The sequence below is a fragment of the Podarcis vaucheri genome (genome assembly GCF_965113315.1).
Source record: "Podarcis vaucheri genome assembly, chromosome: 8".
In the NCBI taxonomy this organism is placed as follows: Eukaryota; Metazoa; Chordata; class Lepidosauria; order Squamata; family Lacertidae; genus Podarcis; species Podarcis vaucheri.
The window spans coordinates 5,361,467-5,376,612 of NC_138766.1; the positions used below are offsets into that span (position 1 = coordinate 5,361,467).

General features: G+C 43.3%; 1 protein-coding gene across 3 annotated transcripts in view; it reads left to right on the forward strand.

Annotated features, from left to right (window-relative positions):
* The window catches only part of CXXC5 (CXXC finger protein 5), a 63,613-nt gene that overhangs the window by 27,300 nt on the left and 21,167 nt on the right, over positions 1–15,146 (forward strand). For 2 of the 3 annotated variants that reach the window (XM_082234657.1, XM_082234659.1), the window contains exon 2: positions 6,787–6,895. The exons of the other annotated variant lie outside the window; for it this stretch is intronic. The gene's annotated coding sequence lies outside the window, so the exon portion shown is untranslated. The remainder of the gene's footprint in view (positions 1–6,786; positions 6,896–15,146) is intronic. 3 annotated transcript variants of the gene reach the window in all.

A 15,146-nucleotide genomic window follows, 5' to 3' on the forward strand; every position in this document is an offset into this window, starting at 1 on the left:
CGCTCTATAACACGCACCCGACCATAGCACGCACATAGTTTTTAGAGGAGGAAAACAAGAAAAAAAATATTCTAAACGAAACAGTGGATGTATGATTTTTGTGGTTCATGCTGTGGCCACAGACATGTGATGTGACAGTGAGTTTGGAGTAGCCCAATGCAAAAATCCTGAGGATCCATGTGGATCCATGCTTTGTAACCACATTTTTGCACCACCCAGGCAACAGTGGGTGCGTGATTTTTTTGGTGCAATATGTAGCCATGGACATGCTATGTGATATGATGGTGAATTTGTGGTGACCCAGTGCAAAAATCCTGAGGATCCATGTGGACCCGTGCTTTGTAACCACGTTTTAAGTGGGGAGGGAAGGAAAAGCACTCAAGGGACAAGGAGCACGCGTGGGGTGGGTGGAGAAGGATGCTGCTAATAATGAAGAAGAGGGGTTTAAGGGGAGAAGGCTCCTCTCCTCTCCCGCTTTGCTCCTTTAAAGAAGCAGGCTCTCTGTCCCTCTCTCCTCCCCACTCAGCGGCTCTTCTCCCGCTTTGCTGTTTCAAAGCGAGCCATGGAGGAGGGAAGGAAGGGGAACCATGGATCCTCTGCTCACGACTGCAGCAGATCCCCTGCCACCCGTAGGCATTCCCTCCATAACACGCGCAGACATTTCCCCTTACTTTCTAGGAGGAAAAAAGTGAGTGTTAATGGTGCAAAAACTACGGTATCTCTTGAGTGTCAAAGGCCTTCCATGGAGGCAACTCACAGAGCTGATAGAACATGTGAAGTACAGTGGTACCTCTAGTTACGAACTTAATGTGTTCTGGAGGTCCGTTCTTAACCTGAAACTGTTCTTAATAAGAGGCGTGCTTTCGCTAATGGGGCCTCTTGCTGCCGCTGCGCTGGCGGCACACGATTTCCGTTCTCATCCTGGGGCAAAGTTCTCAACTCAAGGTAACTCTTCCAGGTTAGCAGAGTTTGTAACCTGAAGCGTTTGTAACCTGAGGCGTTTGTAACTCGAGGTACCACTGTAATTCCAGTATAACTCTTGGGGACTGCAAAGCTTATGTTTCAAGAACTGTCCATTTATTTCCACCCTCTGTTTCCTGTTTCTTTGATCAAGTGTCAGTCCATAAGATAAGTCATCCTGTTTATTCAGCAAGTTCTGGTGAGGAACCTCATCAAAAACTATATAGATAGAGGTGAGCTGATGGACATGCTTGAGAACCACTTCAGACAATTAAAAAATGTTGGTTGGACCATACACCCCATAGTAGAAGTCCTGCTGATTTCTCTTCAAGCACTGTTTTATTATTATTATTAAAAAAATTAGTAGTGCTTTCTACCAGTTTACTTGCGAAGCACATCAGGTGCATGGATCTGTGATTTCCTGGCTTTCCCCAGAACACCGTTTCAATATTGGTGTGAAATGGGCTACTTTCCAATCTTATGGTATGAAAGCCACGGACAGGTTGCATATTTTTTGTTAGATAATCAACAATGTTACATCTGAATTCTTTCAAAATTCTCCGGAGTATATCATCCATACCTGGTTTTTTGTTTTATCAATTTTCTGTAGAACTTCATCTTTTGTTACTTCTTTTATTCCATGTATAATTCTTCCAATGTCCTAGCAGGAAAGAGCAATCCATGTGTCGGTATGTCATCAGTTATCTTTTGCTGTGAAGACTAATGCCAATAATTCGTCCAGTTTCTTTGCAATCTCCCTATTTTCTTTCTGTAGTTATTTTACTTATTTGTCATCTGGTGCTACAACAGTCTCCTTGGCTAGTTTCCTATTTCTGATGTAGTTCTGATGATGATGATGATGTTGTAATGTTAGCCACAAGGACCACTACTGTAAAGAGAAAATCGGGGAATCTCTAGGATGCTTTTCTGTATGCTGGGTAGGAGATGTGATGCTGGACCATACGGTCAGGGAGCACATCCCATAATATAGAGGTCACATCTGAAACGTGTGTCCTTCCACAACCTGTGTATCTGATCCTCTAGTCTGGGATATGGAGCTGGGCATGACCCTTTCATCTTAGTTGAAACTGGTTGAGTAAAACAGGATGGTTTATCTTTGAATGCCTGGAAGTGTGCAATGACCATTAGCTCTGTCTCCCAAAATGGAGGTCTGACAGGCCGAGAGCTGGATGTGATGTACTTTAGACTTCCTACTCTTAATCTCCTTAACCTCACCATCTGCTGCCATCACTGTTAGATGATAACAGATACAGTTTTGCCATGAAGCCAAAACAGCACTTAAACTGTTGCAGTCCCAACTCTTAGGAAGATACAGGTGTCTAAGGTGATAGCGTGTTCTGGCAAAGGACAAAGCTTTTATTTTATTTTTTCACCGATAACTTTAAGCTAGAGTCACGGAACATCATGGGTAAGTTTTTTAGCTACCAGTCAGAAACATTATTTGTTCAGAAAGAAATGTAAGATCAGAGAGAAGCACAATAGAATTACGTATACAGTAGTGTCCCGCAAGACGAATGCCTCGCAAGACGGAAAACCCGCTAGACGAAAGGGTTTTCCATTTTTGAGCTGCTTCGCAAGACGATTTTCCCTATGGGCTTGCTTTGCAAGACGAAAACGTCTTGCAAGTGTTCCGATTTTTTTTCGCCCCCCCCTTTTTCCAAGCCGCTAAGCCGCTAATAGCCTTTTAGCCGCTTATCCGCTAATCCTTTAATAGCCGCTAAACCGCTAATAGCGCTAATCCGCTAAGCCGCTAATAGGGTTGCTTCGCAAGACGAAAAAACCGCTAGACGAAGAGACTCGCGGAACGGATTAATTTCGTCTTGCAAGGCACCACTGTAAAATTTAGTAGCAGAGTTCAAACTCCTGCCAGGGTGGTTCTGTTTTTAACATAAGCTTCACCTGTAAACATTGACAAATGATAGTGCTCAAATTCACTCCGTCCAAAGATCTACCTCCTAACTGAGTTACAGAGCAGGCCGGGCAAGTTTCTTTTTGATCAGTTGGCAACCTCGTCTTTAACAACGCTAGGCCAGCCAGTCTGCCTTTGGTCTTCAACCCCAGATACATACATTCAGCCTGGCATTGCTTTGTATTTTTCTCTGCCTGGTGGGCATGACTGGTACCAAATTGTGTGGGAAACTGCCCTGCTAGGAAAGTTAACCAACAAAATTAAATTAGCACAGGCACAAGCAAAAGAGGATGCCTTCATACCAGTGTGGCTCCCCTTTATCACATATGCAGCTCAACAGGACAATGACCTGACCCCTCCAACAGCGTACAAATCGATATGGCTAATCTGACCCAATCCCCCACCCCACCGTGTCACACATACAGACAAACCAGACTGCAACCAACTGAATGTACCAACCATGTACAGACCCTCTAATCTCTTGCACTGCCAACAAGAATGAATGAATGAATGAATGAATGAATAAATAAATAAATAAAGGACCTGCTCACGTGACCCTGACACAGAAGCCCTGCACAAACACTATGCAATAGAATGAAAGATCAGTATCTCCCCTTCTTTCTCCCTTGCTCTCTCTCCCTGCCTCTCCCCCCCCCCCCGGTCGCATATGATGTCTGCAACAGCAGTGTCTCACACAGAATGGAACTGAACTGTGAAAAAAGACTATGAATTGAAAACAGAGATGCTAAATGTACCTTTGCTATACAAGAAAATCTGTAATAAAAATTAAATTAAAAAAAGAAGAAAACTGGCAAGCAGGTGCTCATATGAGTATTTAAAGCCCTAAATGACCTGGGCGCTAGATACCTGAAAGATGGCCTCCTTCCCCACATTCTCTCTGGGGGATCAGATCCTCTGAGGTGCCCTTGGGCAGTTTGGGAGAGGGCAGTCTCCATGCCAGCTCCTGGGCTGTGCAATTCTCTCCCCACAGAAATGCGTCTAGTGATGTTAAATTCTCGAGAATATTCTCGATTAATGAGAATATTAGAGAATTTTCATTTAAAATAGGAGAATATTCATTTTAATGCATTGAAAATGATATAATTAGTTAATATACATGTTTATTCATGGGTAAACTTGTTCAGATGGAAACCAAAAACTGTAAAGATATGTTTATTCAATGGGGCAATGCCGGGAATTCCATTCTTTGATTTTTTGCACCAAACTTGAAATTGAAAATTCAACACGAATGACTCACGTTAATCACTAGGCCAGCCACTTACCATATATTTACCATCAACTTGAATTCTAATTATGTTGTGTATGTATGACTTTTAAAATAAAAGGAATACAGTATAAAAAAATCTCATCTCAGGTCCACTACATGAGTATGTTCTTTAATAATCATATCTACATACAGAAATGTCAACTGTTTAAATCAAGGCCACCTCACATGCTGTTACACAAAATTGTATAGGCCTAGGTACTTTAAGTGTATAAAGCAGGTACTGTATAGGCAAACTCTGGCCCTCCAGATGTTTGGGACTACAATTCCCATCATCCCTAGCTAATGATGAGATGATGGGAATTGTAGTCCCAAACATCTGGAGGGCCGGAGTTTGCCTATGCCTGGTATAATGCATTAAAGCTACTTTCTGTAAAAAAAAAAAACACCCCACACTGTATGACCAAGGGTATAGAATTGCTAAGAATAAGGTCACACCAAAATAGGAAAAAGGCTATTACATATGGTTGAAATACATACGAATTCAAATGTTCATCAAATTAAATGAATAGCATGTTTAAAACTAAAAAAGAAAAAAAAATGTTTTCTGTAGCTCACATTTCAGAACTGCCAATGGTGAATGACACAATGCCCAATAATGTACCGTATTTTCCGGCCCATAGGACGCACCCAGTTTTTTTGGGGGGAAATAAAGAAAAAAAAATATTTCCCCCCCAGGCGCTTGTGGGGCCGGCAGCGGGGAGAAGCGCTCTTCTCCCTGCCGCCCGCCTGCAGACCAGGTCCGGGGACAGCGGGAAGACGCGCTGCGCCTCCCAGCTGTCCCTGGAGCTTGCGGGGCTGGCGGCGGGGAGAAGCACGCGCCTCCCCACCGTCAGCCTCCAAACCACATCGGGAGACAGCAGGATGGCAACGTTCCGCCTCCCCACTGTCCCCCGACCTTGTGGGGCTGGCGCTACGGCTCTCCTGAAGCCTGGAGAGCGAGAGGGGTCGGTGCGCACCGACCCCTCTCGCTTTCCAGGCTTCAGCGAAAGCCTGCATTCGCCCCATAGGACGCACACACATTCCCCCTTCATTTTTGGAGGGGGAAAAGTGCGTCCTATAGGGTGAAAAATACGGTAACTGGATCAAAAAAATCATTATTCATTACTTACACTGGCAATATCACAGCTTGACTTATTATTTACTAGATTTTTTAAATGTGTGTTGTAAAATTGGTTCTTTCCTTAGAATTTACAGTTTGTGGAGAATATTTTCTGGAGAACTTTCTAGGAGAAAATATTCTCACATCACTAAGCGTGTCTGGCACCGTTCCTTAGTGTGTCCTTCCTATTCCTCTCACCTTGGTCTTTGACAACTGAATGTGTGTTTTCAGGAACCCTGTGACTTACAGTTTTGAACTGTTTTTAATATTGAATTTTAATTAGTTGGTAAACGGATCTTGGGATCTAACGGAGAAGAGCAGGAAATAACATTGAGTAAACAATAATAATGTTATCCGCAGTACCAGCCTGTTTTGCACCAGCCTACCTGCCTGAACTGATCACCTTCATGTTGTTCCTTAAAGGCTTGATCTTTTGGGCATAGTTATCCATTCCATGAATACTTTTGGTGATGTGATGCAACTTGGGGCAAATTATAATTGAATTGGATGCCATCCTAGAAGGAGTTTTCTGTGCCTGGCTCTCTGGCCCCAGGGGGCAGACTTCTTTAAATGTCTAACTCCACAAAGGCGCTCTCGCCCCACCACCCGCCTGCTATAGTAGCATAATGTTTGTGATACTTATAAACTGGCAGTAGGTGGTGCTGTTAGTGCTGATTACCGTATTTTTTGCACCATAACACTCACTTTTTTCCTCCTAGAAAGTAAGGGGAAATGTCTGTGCGTGTTATGGAGGGAATGCCTACGGGTGGCATGCCTATGGATTTTCCTCCTCTAAAAACTACGTGCGTGTTATAGTCGGGTGCGTGTTATAGAGCGAAAAATACGGTACATAACAGCATAGTGTAGCAAACAGGGGGACTGTTCTTGAAAATGCCCTTGCCTTCTCTGTGGTAGACAGGAAGAAGCCATTATAGTTGCTTGGAAGGAGATATGTTTACTTTACATTAGAGTGATAATGGGTTTTCAAGGGAGATATTCAAGCAAAATCTCCTAACTCTTAATTTGCTTGCAGAAATTCAAATGCATATTCTCGTAATTTGATTTCTACCCCAACATCAGCAGTTAAGCGTGCTGTGGGGCTAGAAGCAAGGAGCCAGCAAGTTGATACTTAAAACATTATCTTAGAACACATTACAATGGTACCTTGGTTTACGAACTTAATCCTGTCTGGAAGTCCGTTCTTAAACCAAAGTGTTCTTAAACCAAGGTGTGCTTTCCCATAGCAGCGGAGGACTCAATTTCCAAATGGAACACACTTAACAGGAAGCGAAATATGTTCTTATTCCAAGACAAAGTTCACAAACCACAACACCTACTTCCGGGTTTGCAGCGTTCTTAATCCTAGTTGTTCATAGACTAAGCTGTTCTTAAACCAAGGTACCACTGTACTTAAAAAAAAGAAGATATATCTCAAAGCCATAATTTCAGAATTCTAAAGAATTTTAAATCTGAAATGTATTAAATTTCTAATCTGTTACCTTGTTTCAGCTCTGCACTGTACAGCTCTGTCCAAGTAAGCAACTACAGAGAGGAGACAAGGACAGATTGCTTACATAAGAGGATCTTCAGTTAAGAAAGAACAGTCGACCAAAGTGTGGTAGGCAACTTTTTAAGTCTTGGTTGTTGTAATGTGCGTTACAAATTAGCAGAATGGACCTACTGGTCTCTGTGAGGCTCTGCTTGAAGCCAATGGAATGTTAGCCACTACTTTCAACAGGAGGGAGGTGAGCTCTCAAATTCTTTTTAGCCTAACTAAGGGACACTTGGTCAGGAAATCTGATTACCATCTGCCAGCCCATCAATAATGGAGCTTAGCAAAACAGCTTCGCTCCATCTGATTACTTGGTCTAGGAATCACACAGCAGCCGCCCACCATTCTAGGTGACCGAGGCTGGCAGATGATGTGCAAGGAGGGGCTTGGGCTGAGGCTCCAGAAGGGGCCAGAATTTGCACTCCAAACTTCTACCTTGTTAGTTCTCATTTCTGTAACTCGGTTTTTCCATGGCTCTTTGTTTATTCCTTCCAAAATAAGCTACAACGTGTGCATGTCCGCTGTGCCTTAACACTTGGGGTATCCTAGAAGGTTTTGTTCGGGTTTTAAATGCTGGTGTTTTGCTTTGCACCGAACCAGCTTGAATGATTTTTGCCACCAAAAATGAAGAACTGCCTCCTGGCAGAGATCCTACTGGAAAGGTTTAACACGTCATCTTAATGGTTCAAACTTAGACAAAATAGATGCCATCATAAGTTAACAGTGAATATTATCACTTAATGTAAAATGTGAAGATTCAGATCTGTACGTCAAATCTGCAAAATGGAGTTTCACTTCCAACCCGGCAAAAGCACTATTTAAAATGCATGTAACCATTTAAACCAGCTTTTCTCAACCTGTGGGTCCCCAGATGTTGTTGAACTACAACTCTCATCACCCCTAGCTAGCAAGGCCAGAGCTCAGGGATGATGGGATTTGTAGTCCAACAACATCTGGGGACCCACAGGTTGAGAACTGCTGATTTAAATGTTCTCATGCGTCATCCTCAAACCAGCACACAACTTTGTGCATGTGTGTGGGCTTCAGCCAGATTGGATGGCTTTAAAAAAGGATGGGACAAATTGTTGAAGGATAAGGACATCAATTCCTGCCAACCTAGCAGTTCGAAAGCACGTCAGAGTGCAAGTAGATAAATAGGTACCGCCCCGGTAGGAAGGTACACAGCATTTCCGTGTGCTGCTCTGGTTCGCCACAAGCGGCTTAGTTATGCTGGCCACATGACCCGGAAGCTGTACGCCAGCTCCCTCGGCCAGTAAAGCGAGATGAGTGCATTAACAGCATTATTTATATTTAAATAATTTTCAAATTTCACACATCTGAGATTACTTGAATCTTCGGACTTCCCCCTTCCCCCCTGGTTTCAAATATTTGTCTATTCTTTCTACTGCATCTAATTACATTTTCCAAATTCATTTTATAACCACTTTTATCTTTAACCTTATTACATTATAAATGTTATAACAATCCTGCTAATGTTTTTAAATATCTACAGTGATCTTTAAGGTACTCTATAATTTCCCCCCATTCTTTACTACGGTAATTTTCTTCTCATCTTGGTGTCTGATTTTCATGGTCATTTTTGCCATTTCGGCAAAGTCCATCATCTTGGTTATCCATTCTTCTTTGGTTGGGACTTTCTTTTCCTTCCATCTCTGGGGAAAAAGCATTCTTGCTTCTCTTGATGCATGCATAAACAGTCTTTTCAAATCCTTTGGTATTTCATCACCTATTATTCCTAATAAGAAAACTTCTGGCTTTTTGACAAAGGTTATCTTAAACATTTTTTTCAATTCATTATATATCATTTCCCAGAATTATTTTGTTATTTTGCATGTCCACCACATGTGGTACAGTGTGCCTTCTTTTTCCTTACACTTCCAATGTAAGTTGAAAGTGTTTTTATACATTTTTGCGAATCTTATAGGAGTCAAATACCAACGACACATCATTTTCATATAGTTCTCTTTCAACGTACAACAATCCGTAAATTTTTAATCCTTCCACAACTTTGCCATGAGTAAAGTTGTATATTATACTCAGTATTTGATATTGGGCTCCAATATGACTATGATTGTAAGTCCAAACTTACATGACACTCAGTGGGAGAACCAACAGACTTAGAAATAATAGGTAAGAATTATTATTTATACTGCTTAATGCCAAAATAGCCTTCTAAGCAGTTTACAAGTTTCAAAACCAATGTCACGCAAGCATTAAAATATAAACAACTATAATTCGGGCGCACAATTAATATAATTGTTTAAAACTTTTAAAAGATAAACACCCATAATTAAAATATGCAGTAATAGGATACTTGAGTCCATAGAGAATATTGAAGAAGCGAGGTATATCAAATGGTAGCATTTGAGTAACAAAATAAAGAAGCAAGCCACACCTTGAGGCTCTTGTCTGTCCGAGGAGAAGGGATGGGTTCTGTCTACTAATCTGTAATACACGGCCTTTTCTATTTTGAACTCTTGTGATCCCTCTGGAGTGAAAAATTTTAAGGATTAGCTGGGGGCCTGGAGCTTCAGTTGAATATTCATGAGGCAGGGCCTTCTCTCCCTCCTCTTCCCACCTCCTGCTGTAGCTGAATCTCATCTCTTTATTCAGCTGAGCCGAGAGTCTCTGCAGTGCATTAGGAGAGCTGGCAAAACATTCTGTATCAGCAGGACAAGGGGAGAGCGAGGCATCAGCATTATCCTTTGGAACTTTGTCCTGTCTCCATTTGTTATTGAAAAGTATAAATGCAGAATAAGCTGCTGGAAAGGCAAAGTCAGAAAAAAGAAAGTGTCACTATTTGGGGGCTGCTTCAGACAAGGGCAGTTTTCCTAAATAGATGTCTCTTCCATGTGGACCATGAAATGGCTTGGCATGTAGTAGGAAGTCCTGGCTGGTGATGGGGACAAACCATGTTTGGTGTGGGGAAACATGCACCTCTGCGTTCATCACATGTGCTTTATCCAACACACCTCCATCCTCCTCCCAGTTGTGACATGTTTGCTCCAAGGAACGCTGTCTTATCCACTTGCCTGATCATGTAATGAAACATCACTCAGGAATGTCAATTGTCACATCTTACCATTTCAGGAGAGGAGAGCACAACAGAGCGCTGTCTGCAGTGTATTTAGATTAGGATGAGAGCCAAATCAAGGACCTGGAGACTTAAATGAGTCACAGGCTAGATATTGGGTGAGTGGGTGTTTTGGTCAGAAAAGGCAGGCTGTTGGAGGAAGATCTAAGAGGAGTGTTGCTGTTAACGGTAATGGGGAAGGGTGAGTAAGGAAATCAGAAAGTCCAAGCGGAGCATGTTTAGTTAAAGGGCCTGAAAATGCAGAGCAATATCTTCATAGCCTAGGAATGGCTAAAAGAGCAGGCAGGAGGAGAAGGTGAAAACTGTGGCTGATGAGGCAGCTGCTTTGGGGGGGGGGGAGAGAAGGTCCTTCCTGCTTGTATCTCTTGGCAGTGGGAGACGGGGCTGCAGATGGGAGTATCTCAGCCAGCGTGTTGCTGAATAGATGGTTGTGGAGGGCAAACGCTGGAATCACTTGGCGTGACTCAACAACAGCACACGTACACAGTGCTAACTGTGACACCCCCACACCCACTGCTGTCTCCTGGCACTGAAATGGAAGGGTGGGGAGTTTTCCCCCTCCAACAAGCAATTTGCCTCATCGGTTGTTTCTGCTTCCGAACGTTGCAGGTGTATTCACATGTAATGGTGAGCCAAATCATGGTTAAGTGCAAATGTGTGGGCTCCTAGGGTGAAGATCGTGGCCACTGCACTCCTTGGGAGTATGTAATGGTTTGGCATAGAAGCCAGGCTCATGGCTTATCTGGTGTGAGACAAATCACAAGCCTGGGTTTGTAAACCCAGCAGTCACTGCACCCTGGGTCAGCAGCAGGGTTGCGAGAGGTGTGCTGTGGCCGCAATAGTTCATGGGAAGCCATGGTTTGGCTTTGTGTTGCATGTGAACCAGGCCAAAGTGTGTTTCTCACGACTCCCTGAGATGCCTCATTAGGTGGCTTTCCACTCTGAAAGTTGTTCCCATTACAACTGAACAGATCACAGAAGATGTTGTCTTCCTGTCTGGTAGATCAGATTTTCAGTTATTTTCCCCTTCCCCTCAGGCACAGCCCACCATGCCTCCCTACCTGTAGTTCACTTTTGGTGCAATCAGATCATATCCCACAGGATCCTGAGGGGAAGGGGAAGTAGATACAATTGACGGGTTAGGGCCATTAATGGTTTGTGGAGTAAGAGGCAGCTGTTTTTCCTGCACATTCATGAAGTCTATTGGCACTCGTTTTAGCACCCACACTCTTCCCAAAGAGACATAATGCTGACTGGCAGCTCATCACCAGCTTGCCGGTCTACCAACGGCATTCAGTTCCTGTTGCTCTCTGCTTGCCATCCCCAAATCTGACAAGCCACTGTACATTCAGGATAGCGCAAAGAGCGAGAACTGGGGCACAACATGCTCTCCCTGCTTCTCCAGAGCTGATGCCAAGTTGAGGGCCCTCCTTGATAGCTCCCCTGCCCCGTGGGCTGCTACTATTTGCTCACCGGTCCAGAGTGAGCAGGCAGGCGCTTCTCCTCTTCGCTCCCATCGTCATGGCCGCAGTTCACTCAAGAGAGCCAGCAGGTGAGCAGGCCGTGACAGTCACTGTTGCTGCTTGTTTGCCTGTGGTGAACGTTTGGTTAAGACTGCAGAGATCTTCTTTTTAGCCTATAAGTATCTTGTTTTGGCTTGTAGTCTGCTGTGTATAGCCAACAAATTTCTGTAACGTTGCACAAGCGGCATCTTTATTAAATAGCTACGCTATAGAGCTGCCTTCTACTAAATCATGTTGTTAGTCCAGCTAACCCAGTGCTGCCATCTTTGAGTGTGCAAGGTCCAGTAGGGCCTCAGGCTGAGGTGTCTTCCCCAGCTCTGACACCTGAGAACCTTCAACAGGAGATACTGAGTTGAACCAGAGACCGTCTGCATCCAAGGCATATGTTCAACCAATGAGCTGTGGCCTCTCTCTTAGGGTTACGATACAGGGAAGTATATTGTTAAAATGTGATCATTTAAGCTTGTAGAGTTTGCATGCCTTTGTTAGGAGTACGGAAGCTTTGCAGGTTCACATTCTGTCTGTTAGATACTTTTGGACATGTATCTACATATGACGCAAATCATATGCAAATTTATGCCCTCTTACTTTCAGTGGATTGGAGGGACCAATCCACATACAGTGTACAGGGCCAGGAAATCCAGTGGGCATCCTGCATAGGATGCCCTATTCTATTCTGGTGTGGTTATCCTGTTTCATGGGGCATTCAAATAGGTCACTTCCTGGGAGATATTCACCTTGGAAAATGGGCATTCTAATTCACCTAGTAGCTGTTCCTTCTCCTTTACAGCTGGAGGACATAATCCCAATTATGTACTTTGGTGTAGGGAGCTCTGCAAAACTTTGGCAGTTGTGGGAATAAGTTCTTTCAACAAACCTTATCACCTCCAAGAGTACTTCCTGGTTTTTATGCTCTGTAGCCTGAAGAATCTTCTTTCAAACTGGCTTCAATCAAAACTGCAATACTATACGCATTTACCTCATGGAGCCTAGGGCTTGCTGATCAGAAGGTCGAATCCCCGTGACGGGGTGAGCTCCCATTGCTCGGTCCCTGCTCCTGCTAACCTAGAAGTTCAAAAGCACGTCAGAGTGCAAGTAGATCAATAGGTACCACTCCAGAAGGAAGCTGTAAACGGCGTTTCCGTGCGCTGCTTTGGTTTCGCCAGAAGCAGCTTAGTCATGATGGCCCCAGAAGCTGTATACTGGCTCCCTCGGCTAATAAAGCGAGATGAGTGTCGCAACCCCAGAGTCATCCGCGGCTGGACTTAACTGTCAGGGGTTCTTTACCTTTACCTTTAAGCCACATGGAAGGCTTCACGTGAACCTGGGGCAGCTCTGTGGCATGAGAATTGCAGCACTGTGCTAGAGTGGTTCTGGCTTGCCTAAGGGACCATGTGGAACTGGCACTTTTGCAGGTACCACATAATACTGATTCTGCACTTGTAAGAAGCCACTCTTTCAGCATCTACACGTTGGAACTCGCTATCTAGGGACAGTAGGCAGGAGCCTTTGCTATGCTCTTTTCAGAAGCTGCTTAAAACATTTTTGTTTTGACAAGTCTACCACACATGCAGAAGTTACACGCCTTCTGTTTCATTTTAGCTGCTGTTGATTTTAATCAATTTTTGAATATTTTAAAATACCTATTTCTAACAGGTTTTATCAATAATTTTATTTTTTTAAACCACATAGAGGTTTCCTTAAATTCAAGCATTATAAATGTTTTGTTAAATTCAGAATAAATGTTACATCTTTATAAGGGTGAATTTTCACCAGATTTAGGGCAGTTTATAACCTTCAGATGACATGAGCAGGCTGTGCAATTGTTCTAGTTCCAGTCTTAAAAGATCCTTTACCTATAGCAGCTGCACGCCCTGAGCCTGACAGCTTTACAAACAAGATAAACATTTAAAAGCATGGTATGTGTTCAAAATAAACCCTTTGACCTAATTTTGGTGGATGACAACCCTGAATGGAGTTTAGACCTATGATGAAACTAACTTTGAAGGTGCTGCATGGAAACAGATCAGTTTCAAATTCTTTTGATTTAAGTAAATAAGCATGCTTCTTTTTCCCAGATGGAACAAACTGAAGCCTGTGCCGTTAGGTGTGGAAATACTTGGCCAAATCAGTAGAATTATTATTTTTTATCTTCCCATGCGTTTTGTGTGGTAATATCACAGCGGAAATGGATCTGTAAATCCTTGCAGTTAGCAGAGGTGCATCCACCATCTCTGGTCATCCATAGTAACTTCAGTCCTTGAAGCAGAACACTGAAAATGTAATAGTGCTTATTTTTGTCTGGAGATTGCTGTGTTTTCCCCCCTGTTCCTGGCAGGGTTTATGTGTGCAGCAGATCAGAACAACTAGTGCACCTTATCTTTGAAATCCCATGTTTTGGGTCCTTAAAGAGCAAGTGAATAAATGCAGCAGGTAGTGATGGTTTGGAGCTGTTACAATCTGCCATGTACAATGAATCCATCTTAGTTTGTGGATTATCGGTCCGGTAGACTGTAACAGCTCTGTCAGCTCCTTCTGGTATGGTATGTCCAAAGGCAAACTAATGTAGCTTATGTGTGGTTTTATTTCTGCTCAGAATATTCCCAAGATTTTTTTCCATGCAATATGCAATAGAAATCTTGGCTGCTTCCTATTCTACTTCTGAAAAAACAGCTGAAGAGGTTCCAAGGTTTTGTGGAAGAAATTATACATACTTGCTATAGCTACATCTATTTAATATACAGTGGTACCTCAAGTTACAAATGCTTTGGGTTACAAATACTTAGGGTTACAAACTCCGCTAACCTGGAAGTAGTACTGTGGTTTGAGAACTTTGCCGCAGGATGAGAACGGAAATCGTGCGGCCTCACAGCAACAGCGGGAGATCCCATTAGCAAAAGCCCCCCTCAGGTTAAGAACAGTTTCAGGTTAAGAATGGACCTCCAGAACGAATTAAGTGTGTAACCTGAGGTACCACTGTACTAAAAAAGGTCTGCCACTCCAGATTCCCCACCCCCTGCTGCCATTGGCTGGAACTGCTTTGACATAATGGAGTGTTAATGGTGAGAGAAAACACCCTAATGGCTTGATTGCTGCGGCCAGATTGCTGACTGGGGCTGGTCATCAGACATGATCCAAAGTGCTGGTTATAACCCATAAAGCCCTACATGGCTTAGTCCAAGCTATCTGAAAGATTGTATCCCCTCATACGAACCTGCCTGGGTTCTGAGAACCTTGAAGCTTTCTCTCGGTCCCACCACCCCCCACAGGCACAGGAGAAGACCTTCTCAGTGGCTACTGCCAGACTTCGGAAGTCTCTCCCTGGAGAAGGTGGACTGGCTCCCTCCTTGCCCTTCTGCCGGCAGCTGAAGACCTCCTTGTTCCAGCAGGGTTTGGGGAACTGACGGTTTTTAATGAAAGGGATGGTGCTTTCCTGTTCTTATTGTAATGTTCTAAACAGATTTTATATAAGCATATAGTTTAAATTCTATTCATGTTTAATTGTTTTCAGTGATTTTTTCCCCAGGATTTTAGCGGTTCTTGTTTTATCTGTATAAAAGCTGCCTTGAGTCTTGTCAGGGAAAAAGGTGGGGTGGTGGTAGTAGTAGTCATAGTAGTAGTAGCAGCAGCAGCAGCAGTAGTAGTAGTAATAATAATAATAATAATAATAATAATAATA